Raw genomic sequence first — 12,302 nt, 5'->3', positions numbered from 1 at the left:
GTTTAAAGTACATCTCCATGTGTCATCTCATGATATGCACGTTTTCTTTTAAACCCTTTTGTATGTATTTATCGTAGGCATTTTAATTTGACTATTAATTCCATCATCAATATAATATCTAGGACTATTTCTATCACTTGATTTTCTTTCTGGTTACATGTCACCTTTTCTCAGTTTGTCACAAGTCTAAAATTTTTTAACCAGATGCTATACGTAAGGTATAGAGTGCTGGATTTTTTTATTGAAGCATTGGCCTTTGTTCTCGCAGGCAGCCTGGTCACCTGTGGCTCAGTTTGAGCCTTGTTTTTCATCTTTTAGGGCAAGTCCAGAATATTCTCTAATCTAGGAATAGTTTACCCTTATTATAAAGTGTGACCTTGCTGGGCTCTCTGCTTAGCTCTGTGTATTCAGCGAGGGATCTCTACTCTGGTTTATGGAAACTGGGAACATTCTTGGCCTTGTGGGGCCTCTGGGAATCCAGCATCCCAGTAATTTTTCTTTCCTTGGACTTTCTGAATTGTACTACACTCATGCAGGGGACTTCCCCGGTGGCTCACATGGCAAAGAGTCCGCCTGCAATGCAGGAGACCAGGGTTCAATCCCCGGGCGGGGAAGATCCCCTGGGGAAGGGAATGACTGCCCACTCCAGTATTCTTGCCTGGGGAATTCCATGGACAGAGGACCCTGGCGGGCTACAGTCCAAGGGGTCACAAAGAATCAGATACAATTGAGTGACTAACACTTTCACTTCATACATATGCAGATAGAGTCAAATACTGATGGGAACTCATACACCAACTCTTTTTCTGCATCGATTCATTCTCTTCCTTTCTCTGCACTACAGATTCTATCTGCCTTGGCTCTCCTAAACCTTGGCTTCTATCTTCTTAAATTATCAAGATAGCTAAACTCTGTTTGTGTTCTTTCTCACTAAATAACAATCAGGAAATTGTCTCCAGGCAGAATGCCTGAATGATTTTAGGGTTCACTTCTCTGTTTCCTTTCACTTCCTTGAAATCAAGGCCATACACTGTTTTCCAATGTCTGAACACAGTTATTTCATATATTGTGTCAAGTTTTCTGATTGTCTAGAGCAGAATGCTGTCTGAACTTTTTTACTCTCTCATGGCTAGAAACAGAAGTCTTTCCCTAACATGTTCAGTCAGTTCAGTCACTCAGTTGTGTCCGACTCTTTGTGACCCCATGAACTGCAGCACACCAGGTTTCCCTGTCTATCACCAACTCCTAGAGTTTACTCAAACTCATGTCCACTGTGTCAGTGATGCCATCCAACTATCTCACCCTCTGTCATCCCCTTCTCTTCCCTCCTTCAATCTTTCCCAGCATCAGGGTCTTTTCAAATGAGTCAGCTCTTTGCATCAGGTGGCCAAAATACTGGAGTTTCAGCTTCAGCATCAGTTCTTCCAATGAATATTCAGGACTGATTTCCTTTAGGATCAACTGGTTGGATCTCCTTGCAGTCCAAGGGACTCTCAAGAATTTTCTCCAACGTCACAGTTCAAAAGCATCAATTCTTCAGTGCTCAGCCTTCTTTATGGTCCAACTCTCACATCCATACATGACTACTGAAAAAACCACAGCTTTGACTAGATGGACCTTTGTTGGCAAAGTAATATCTCTGCTTTTTAATATGCTGTCTAGGTTGGTCATAGCTTTTCTTCCAAGGAACAACCGTCTTTTAATTTCATGGCTGTGGTCGCCATCTGCAGTGATTTTGGAGTCCCCAAAAATAAAGTCTCTCACTGTTTCCATTGTTTCCCCATCTATTTGCTGTGAAGTGATGGGACCCTAACATGTTAGACATTATCAAATGTTCTCATTTATATATAAAGTCAGAAATTGAACAGTAAATATTGCCATAGCTTAAAGTCATATAAACCTTAGCCTTTGTGAGGATAAAATTATCTTCTTCTAGATCAGGTCAAAATGTATTAATGAGCCACTATTTTAAAATTACATGAAAAATATCCCATGACAGTATATTTTCAGAAACTGTAAAAGGTTTTCTTTTTCTTCTTTTACTTTCAAATAACTCTAGAAAGTAGACTCAAACTGTCTTTCTGAAAAATTCACATCTATCCTCAGAGTAAGCATGACAAATTTATACTGTATTCCAAATTATAAATTTTTCTAATGCTATGGAAAAATTTAAAAGTAGTGCTTTATTATTTTAATTAGTATCAGTTCAGTTCAGTTCAGTCGCTCAGTCATGTCATTGTATAAGAAGTACAAAATAGGGTCTATCTCTTCAATCAGCTTTATCTTTTTCCTAACTATAAAATGAATACTATGAATTAGACAATTTCCAAAGATAATAGTTCTAAACAAATGTATTTATGCAAGGTAACTAGTGAAAAATAGATCCTACGGGTATGCCACATAGAAAAATACTTAAAATTAGGTTTTGAATGACTGAATAAGTTTGTAAAAATGATTAGCTTATACATTTAATAAATAATGAAAAAGGAATTGCTCTTATGGAATTTTTTTGTTACTCCTTTTTATTCAGCCACCAAATATGTTCACTTTTGCCATATAGCACCTAAATTATGGGACTTGCCTTTTCTGTCTCTCAGCTACCCCTCCAGACTTAAGATGCCCTGGTGGCTCAGATGGTAAAGAGTCTGCCTGCAATGCAGGAGACCCAGGTTTGATTCCTGGGTTGGGAAGATCTTGTGGAGAAGGAAATGGCATACTGGATTTTGGTCCCTGCCTCTAATCCTATAACATGGGTTTAATTTCATCTCACTCCAGAGCAACATGCACGCAACTGCCAAGACTATCAGTGTGGGCTGTGGGCTCCTAGGGGAAAGGAATCATGCCTTACTTTCACTGTTGTCAGATCACAGTCATCAAGAAATGTACCAAGAACACACAGTAGGTGCCCTCTGAATAAGAGTTGAGTTGAATCTTCTTTAAAAAGGTAAATAAGCCACTCAAGGAAATTTAGTGCCTCCCTTTTCTAATATCTTCAAAATATAAGCTCTTTGGTCAGGCGTTTACTTAGACCCCGGTCCTTGTTTCTGCACCTGAGTCTGACTGCTAATAATTTCTTACATAAGTCCACCAAACAGACATTATGTTCTCAGTAGTGTCTATATAGCTGTTTGTTTTGGAGGGAGGTTTCAAGTGGGGCAGATGCACCATCTGATTTACTTTTCATCTGACTTTCTTTCTACAGGGATTATTATGGCTACCATTTAGAGAACAGATTTTAAGTAGGGCAAGAGAGAGTGCATGTCGCTTAATCCATGGTTTTAATATGCAACAATATAGTAAAGAAATAAATATATTTTAATAAAATAAAAAATATTCTTTTCCATTCAGAGAACTTTGTTTCCTCCATCAGTTCATCTATGTCACTACATTTGAGTCCTGACACAGGCTCCAGGAAGTATTTCTGACGCAGTGAACCCTTTGAAACATTATCTTATTTAATAATTATTAAATTAATTAATTGATTAACTAAATTTAAATAATTAAATTAATAACTATTAAAGTCCTCTGTAATTACTAATAAGATATAGTTGGTATTTTATTACCACAAGTTAGTCAGCTTTTGCCCACTAACTGTGTCACATGCATATGACAGAAGTAGTAGTGTTGGTCACTCAGTCGCGTCTGACCCTTTGTGAACCCATGGACCAGAGCCCGCCAGGCTCCTCTGTCCACGGGATTCTCCAGGCAAGAATACGGAGTGGGTTGCCATTTCCTCCTCCAGGGGATCTTCCCAATCCAGGGATCCATCCCAGGTCTCCTGCATTGCAGGCAGATTCTTTACCATCTGGGCTACTGGGAGGACCCACATGTATATGACAGATATGCTTCATTCAGATACTCTAAAAAATTCTTAAATTATTGTCTCTTATGTTTTCATCTCCTCATATCACAAATATTTTAAATTATTCTTATATTTTTATACTAAGTGATATTTCTTTTGCATGTAGTATAGCGTCAGTAACTGAATAAAGTGTTGTTTCATTTTTGCTACAGTAAAACACTTTTATGACAGCTCTGAGTCATGATAAGAGCTTTAATGTTTCATTGAAATTTTCCTTGAAGGACCAAGACTTCCCAAGACACAAGAACTGTTTCGATTCCTTTTACATCCTATGTACTGGTGCTCTGTTTATTGTTAGCAAGACTAGATGACTTGCTGCTTCACACAAGGCTATGATTTAATTCCATATACACTGTAGGAGTCTTATTTATGCCATAGGAATCAAGTGTTCTTTTTTATGAATACATTTCTGAATAACTTGAAATGGATTTTTTTTAGTTTAAGCTTTATTTAGAAAAAGGATAAAAGAAAGTAAGCAGCATCAGGAGAATATAATGAAGGAAAAGTACCAATACAGTAAAGAAAACAGAGACATTTTCTTCAGGAGGGAATCCCTGGAAAACTAAACAGAATAAAGACATGGGTCCTACCTAATTAAGTCTGTAGGAAAACCAGCTGATGTTTAGGTTTCCTTTGCATTCACAGTGCCAACACAGTTCTTGGCACATATTAATTATTCAACAATGTATGAAAAAGGAAAGAGAAATAATAAGGAGTAGGACATAAACAGAAGAAATGAAAATGAAGAATTTAAGCAAATTTAAACAAAATTTAATTTTGTTTTAAATTTAATTAATTTAAACAAAAACTAGGAGGGATTGAAAGCTTGGCAAGGACTATAGAAAAATATCAATTTAGGAAAATCCCTACACTGCAATTTATTACAGGGAAAATGTAACAAAAATCATATAGGAATATAAAATGATCACAAAAATGGACATATATTGAACCAGCCCATGTGTGAGGAACTCTGTACAGAATTACACTAACACAACCGCTCCATTGAGTGAAGTTAATTATGTACATTTTGCAGGTGAGGAAACAGCTGCAGAGGGGTCAGCAGCTTGTGCAAACCTCAGTCACATCACCTCCAATTATTGTCAAGATCTAGGCTCTTCCTAGTGTAAAAACAGTTATCACAGTGATGATATGTTATGCAAAGAACCAAAATTACATCTCAGAAGTTGGCAGATATTTACTCACTTATCCTTTACTTAGTGACCCAGTGTGCCAGACATGGTACGATACATGGGGACAGATAAATGAAAAGACCTGACGATCACTGAGGTTAAGAAGCTCAAAACTCTGACAGAGTAGAGTAAGTATACCAATAGAAGAAGGAATGAAATGCTTCTGCAGGGCAAATGCAGTCAATCATTTAGCCATTCATTCATTCTCATTATGCATTCAGAGTGCCAGGCTCTACCTCAAGGCTAGAGACTGTCAGTGAATAGATCACATCATTATCTTTGAGACATTCTCATTCTAGAGAAGGGCTTTGAGAAAAACACAGCAAGAAAGAGGAATACGGTTTAGGACAGGGACCAATAGGAGGCAAGAGGCCTAAGAATCAGACTTTAGAGGCACTTAAACCTTTCAGCATGTGGGGTCCACCCTGCACTTGCAAGATCTTGAGTGGAGTCGGGGTTGGGGGAGCAGATCTCTTTAGTGTCTGCATGGTAGGCTTCTGATTGCCTCATCTTAGTCCCAGTCCTGTTAGGGAGCAGGCCCCTGTAACTGGGGATTGCAATTTTGCATGTGGTGGTCAGGTAAGGCTTCACTAAGGTGAAGCCTTAACATAGGTCGTGTACCTCCAGTAAAAATTAATTTTTTAAGAAAAATATGCCATTTGAGTAAGGACTTGAGAGCAGGAAAGGAGGAAACTCTGAATACATCTGGTGAAAGAGAGCTATAGGCAGTGGGATCAGCTAGAGCAGACTTGAAAGTAAGAGTTCTCTGCATATTCATGCTATTGCCTTCCTCCTCTACTTTTCTCTATGTGGGTAATGCGCCAATAAATGTTTACTTTAAGAAGACTTCAGGGCCTGCTTCAGCCATAGCCACCTGCAAGATACAGGAGATCTGCTGGGCTCCTTCTCTGCTCTATGTCACATAACTCAGTGGCAGCTTCTATCAGCAAGCACCTGTCTCCAAAAGTGGCAGGCAAGCTAGATCTGAGGCCAAAGTGAAAGGAAGAAATTGTTAGTCCCTGAGTCATGTCCGACTCTCTGCAACCCCATGGACTATAGCCCGACAGGCTCCTCTGTCCATGGGATTCTCCAGGCAAGATTACTGGAGTGGGTTGCCATTCCCTTCTCCAGGGGATCTTCATCACCCAGGGATCAAACCTGGGTCTCCTGAATTGCAGGGGAATTTTTTACCATCTGAGCCACCAGGGAAGCCCAGCAAGGCTAAAGTGATCATCAAAAAGTTCAGTAGCCAGGAGACCAGCTTAAATACTGGTCAAAGCTTGAGAGATGAAGCCATCAGAGTGACTGTCAATAAATTAATGGTGATTCCACAGAATTTCTCATCATGACCAGTAAAGTTTCCTCTTCACCCAGAGAGACTATAGTAATTTCATGATTTCACATACATAATAAAACCCTCAATATTTTTTCTTCAACTGTTTCCAAAATTTTAGCCAATATGGTTTTAGTAGCTGGGACAGATCATATCATTGTTATGCAATCCTCAGCTTCTCAGATAAAAAACTTTTTATATTTCTGTGGACAATTTTTATTGAGACTCTGCTATCCTCCAGTGGACTTTGGAAGATATTACATAATAACCATGTCTTTACTTCATTGGTTACATTAACTATCAGTTCAGTTCAGTCACTTAGTCATGTCTGACTCTTTGTGACCCCATGGACTACAGCACACCAGGCTTCCCTATCCATCACCAACTCCTGGAGCTTACTCAAACTCATGTCCATTGAGTCAGTGATGCCATCAACCATCTCTTCCTCTGGCGTCCCCTTCTCCATCTGCCTTCAATCTTTCCCAGGATCAGGGTCTTTTCAAACGAGTCAGTTCTTCACATCAGGTGGTCAAAGGATTGGAGTTTCAGCTTCAGCATCAGTCCTTCCAATGAATATTCAGGACTGATTTCCTTTATAATGGACTGGTTGGAACTCCTTGCCATCCAAGGGACTCTCAAGGGTTTTCTCCAACACCATAGTTCAAAAGCATCAACATTAACTGTGAACAACTTAAATGGGTAGTTTGCTTTGATTCACAGAAAGAAGAGGCTGAGGAGGATAGGACAACTGTAGTTGATGATGTTATTGCTAACTTTCTTAGCTGGTCTAATAGCCATGTGAGAATTGCCCCTCTTCTTAGAAAACAAAAGCTGAGGTATGAAGTTTCATGATATTTGCATCTCACTTTCAAATGGTTCAGGGAAAAAATAGTTAACTCAGTCCTGAAGTATACAGTCTGTTAAAACAGGTGTATTTGGGTTTTTTTCACCTTACATAAGGTGTATTTTACTATATGATAATATGGCACGTGTAATGAAGAACCACTTATGATATAGTCCATGTTCACATAATGTCTCCGTAATTCTATCTTGATTGGTCAGGTCAGAAGAAGGGGAAGTGGAGGTCCCTACTCTCCATGATGAAACTCACAAATCCAGTTCAGTTCAGTTCAGTCGCTCAGTCGTATCTGACTCTTTGCAACCCCATGGACCAGTAAAGAATCCAAAAACAAACTTAAGGGAAGAAAAAAATAGAAGAGAAGAGAGGGGAAAAGAAAGAATATGAGGCCAGTGGGAGCAAACTCCAGGACCCTTTCCCTGGGATTCTCTGCTAGTTTCCCCATCTCTGTCAGAGTCTTCCAACTGCCTTCTAATACTTATTGCCTCCTTAACTCTAGATTCTGGTTTCCCTTAGCATTTTTAAAGTGGATCTCTATTTATAACTTTGTTGTGAACTATTGAGAAAATAAGCTTCCGCAATTGAAATTTGTAGGAATTATGCCAGTTCATATAATTAAAGACGGTTGAACCACATGTGGCTGTGGGCTGATAAGAGCTTTGGGTTGGCTCTAAGCCCAGCTCGGCATTTGCTAGCTGAGAAAGCTTGGGGCAAGTGACTCCAGCCCTCTGGGCCTCTGACTTCTGATCTATAAAATGGGGTGATAATACCTCCTTTAAAAGAGTTGTTTCAGAAGAATTTAAATGATATCAGTAAAACATCCATTATTGTTCTTGCACAAGGATATGCTTGATAAATGTTAGTCCCCCGTCTCTACGGCCTCTCCGCTCCTTTCTTTCACTTCACTTGCTTTGCCTCTCCATCCCTTCTTACCTCACTCCTGCCTTCCCTACACAGAGGAAAAGAGCAGCAGGCTTGGTGTGGGAGACCAACACATATACCATGCCCTTGCTGTTCACTTGCAGACGCATGGTCCACATTTTATGTGCTGTCTCAGATTCTTTTTGCCTGATCTGTGTCAGGCCCTTGGCCATGCTCTTGGGCATTCTGGACACTTCTGCAACTCCACCTCAGTTTCTGCCACTACTGTGTCATCTTAAGGCATCTCCAGGTGTCTCTCTCTCTCTCATGGAGGCGGCACTGGGGTCCAGAACTGCCTCCATTACACTCACCGCAGCAGGAGCTGTAAGACCCACAGCTGCTTCCCCTCCCCTCACTGCTTCCAAATCTGAAGAAGGTCTAACAGGACAGGGACTCTGGCTGCCCCAGTAGCCGCCTAGAGGGGTCAGGTGACGCCACTTCCTGTGAGCAACGTTGACCGCAGGAAGCAGAAAATAGAATAGCAGGAGCGTATACATTTTTCTCCTTTCCTTGCTCCAATGAACAGTCTGAGAAGTCTGTCCAGAGATCTGGTGAGGCTGAGTTGTGCTCAGTGAGGCAGTGTCCTGCCCAATGATGCGTCACCTCAGTGGGGGAGGTGTTTTTCCATGCTTCCATGTCTCCATTCCCTTTTCCTCTCACTCCTGCTTCCCTGGGATCCTGTCTCCCAATAAAATATTAGCACTTAAGCCTTGCTTAGCTTTCAGGGTTCAAGAGAACCTGAGCTAAGGACCTGTGAACTACATTTTCCAGGCTGTCTTTCCAGTGTCTTCTCCATAGCGTTGGAAGAAGGGGAGGACCTAATGGGAGACTGAAGAGCTAGAGAGAAGAGAAGCCTCGTATTGCGGCATCTCCTCCTTCAAGCTCCGGACGTGTCTCAGGTAGTATCTACGACCTTTCTTGTGTCGCTTTGGCCCTGGTGTGGGAGTAATTCCTGCCGCTGCTCATCTCTGAGTTGCATCAGTGCCCCCTCTTACTTTTATAACCAGTTTTCTTTTCTTTTTCTTTTTTTTTTAATGTAAAACTCCCTCTGTTGAACCCCCTAGTGTGGGTCCTTTCTTTCCTGACTGTACCCATAAAACACAACAATGAAAGATTGATTTTATTTACCTCTGTTTGTGGTATGACTGAAATCAATTTCTCCTTTCTAAAATATTACATTTGTACAATAATTTATATTTCTAAAAGTCAATAACATAAGAAAACTGGACTTCTAGCTACTTCAAAGGAAATTACCATAAGAAAGCTTTGTGGGTTACCATAAAACAAGTCAAATGATTATTTCAGCATTTGAAGTGACATTTGACATTTAAAATGAATAATCCTTTCCCAAAGGTTATGCTTCTCAGTTAATACAAGTGCAAGCCCTGCCATCACCTTTTACGTTGCTTCTTTCCAGTCTCTGTAGTGGCTACTGAGAGATCTCGCCTGCATCCTGAACCTGCTAGGTGGCAAATTGACAATGGAAGAATATAAATGCTATTACTTGGTAAATGGGATTCGGATATCATTTGTTTCTGTACCTCCCATGGTGTTATGGGAAGCAAACAAACATCCCCCGTCTCCTCCACTCCAGATGCTATTGAGAACGGGCGTACTTTCATCCTGCAGGGTACATGGTGTTACCAAAATTGGACCCCAAGAGATTGTCATTTATAGCAAGTGCTCTGTAGTGACTCAGCAATGATTTCTGGGATCTCGTTTGATAACACTGCATGGGTGTAATGCAAATGTAATGCCAGAAATACTTGAGCATCAAACTTAGAGATGCATGCAGACAGCCTTTCTTCTGAACTGGGGGCCTGGGGGGAGGGTCTATCTCTGGAGAGTACAAATGGGACTACACATGGCAATGTGAGCTCCCATTCATGGCCTGCCAGCAGTCAGAGAACAGGAGAGAATTCTGAAAGGGAGCTGGAGGACAGAGCATCTTCAGAATGAATTGTTTTCTCTTGCCAGGGTTTGCTTGTTTATTCGTTTGCTGCTGCTAATTCACTTCAGTCATGTCCGACTCTGTGCGACCCCATAGATGGCAGCCCACCAGGCTCCCCCATCCCTGGGATTCTCCAGGCAAGAACACTGGAGTGGGTTGCCATGTCCTTCTCCAATGCGTGAAAGTGAAAAGTGAAAGTGAAGTTGCTCAGTTGTGTCCAACTCTTAGCGACCCCATGGACTGCAGCCCACCAGGCTCCTCCATCTATGGGAATTTCCAGGCAAGAGTACTGGAGTGGGATGCCATTGCTTTCTCCGGTTCATTTGTTTGATTTTCTTATATTCTGAAAAACCAAACTTTGTAGTTCCATAAACTTTTTTCATAGTAGTTTTCTGCACTAAAAATGCAGTTCTGTCACCCAGGCTGAGAAGGAGGTCTGAGATGAACATGTGACCTCCTGGGGGTCATCAGTCCACCACCAGTGAAGTTGCTCAGTCGTGTCCGACTCTTTGTGATCCCATGGACTATAGCCTACCAGGCTCCTCCATCCACAGAGTTTTCCAGGCAAGAGTACTAGAGTGGGTTGCCATTTCCCTCTCCAGGGGATCTTCCCGACCCAGGTCTCCCGCATTGTAGGTAGATGCTTTTTACCGTCTGAGCTACCAGAGAAGAAGAGCATAAAGCCCAGGGCTTCTGGGTTGTCCCAACCATAAGATTTTAGGTCACAGAAGTCCTGGTTTTCCCAACCATCCAGAGAAGAGGATGAACCCAGAATCCTGTGGTCTGAGATCCTGTAGCAAGAGTCAAGGACAAGTTTTAGGTTTCTCTCAATTTCAGAGGATATATTCCTAATACCACCGGACAGCTTCATGTGAAAAATTCCACCTGAATAAGAATCAGAAGTGGATTCTTGAGGAGAATCTGCACTGCCATATGGCCCACACACACTGGTTTGGTTGGAGCCATTCTTATACTACCGACTTCCTTCTACACTGGGTGGAAACCAACGGTGTCTCCAAGCCTACTGATTGCCTCATACTACCCTATTCAGTTAGGAATCCTCACCTAAATCTTCCCGTGATCCAACAACTCAAGGATTAACCATGGGCATGACAGGAGGCCTCCAGCACCCTGTCATAGCACTAAAATAGAGTTCATTCTGATTGGCTAGTTGTCATGACAATTATTGTTGTTCAGGTGCTCAGTCGCTCAGTTGCATCTCACTCCTTGCGACCCCATGGACTACAGCACACCAGGCTTCCCTCTCCTTCACTATCTTTCAGAGTTTGCTCAAATTCATGTTTATTGAGTTGATGATGCCATCCAACCATCTCATCCTCTGTTGCCCATCTTCTCCTGCCCTCAATCTTTCCCAGCATCAGGGTCTTTTCCAATGACAAGTACTAAATATTTTTAATATCACATCTGCAGAGAAGGTGCTGACATTTGAAACTAGAGTGAGTTGCCTCAGGAGTTCTTTTCATGCTCAAAGTGACTGATTCCCTTGAGAATTTGAGTCCACCTGCACAACTCTTCTTAGATGTTGTGGGTCCCAGATTCTCCACCTTCTTTGATCAGTAGGGATGAAGTGGTGGGTCCAGCAGCTGCAGCAACACTATTAGACTCTCGCCCTAAAGACCTCTAAGTATATCTCTCAGGGTGAATTCCATGAATGGCATAGCAGCATGATGGCATGGTGGAAGAGCAGGAGCCTCACACAGTGTCCATTCCAGCCCCAGCTGTGGTTTGTGACATTTACGTGACAGTCCTGTCTACTCCCAGAGATGAATCACAGAAAATTAGAGATGAGAAAGACCTATTAGGTCATTGAATCCACACTTCTGCCAGTTCATAATCACCCCTCTATGCTCCATTTCCTACTGCATGAGCCAGTTTGGTTTTTAAATAGCATGGGATACAGAGCCTGCTTTTTCCATGCCTTCTACACCAAGACTCCTCTCTACCTGCATTCGGCCAAATGCCCAATATAGGATGGTTATTTACTCTAGTTTTAAATACACAGTGATATCACAGTCACTCACTTGCCCTAACCTGGAAAGTTTCTGGGAATAATTAGAAAGTGAGGACTCTCTTTTGGCTGGAAAATAGTTTCAGGAAAATGAAAGAACTTGGTAGAGAAAAGAGAAGTGGTAAGCAGTGCTCCTGTGTTACCTCATTTCAACTTC

The 12,302-nt window shown here is 41.5% G+C and overlaps 1 protein-coding gene across 2 annotated transcripts in view; it reads right to left on the bottom strand.

Moving 5' to 3' along the window:
• The window catches only part of GRM1 (glutamate metabotropic receptor 1), a 412,380-nt gene that overhangs the window by 49,468 nt on the left and 350,610 nt on the right, over window positions 1-12,302 (bottom strand). The window lies entirely within an intron of this gene.

The sequence above is a fragment of the Dama dama genome, chromosome 26, assembly GCF_033118175.1.
Source record: "Dama dama isolate Ldn47 chromosome 26, ASM3311817v1, whole genome shotgun sequence".
NCBI lineage: Eukaryota > Metazoa > Chordata > Mammalia > Artiodactyla > Cervidae > Dama > Dama dama.
The sequence above is the reverse complement of the archived record's forward strand: the minus strand, read 5'-3'. Positions and strand labels throughout refer to the sequence as shown.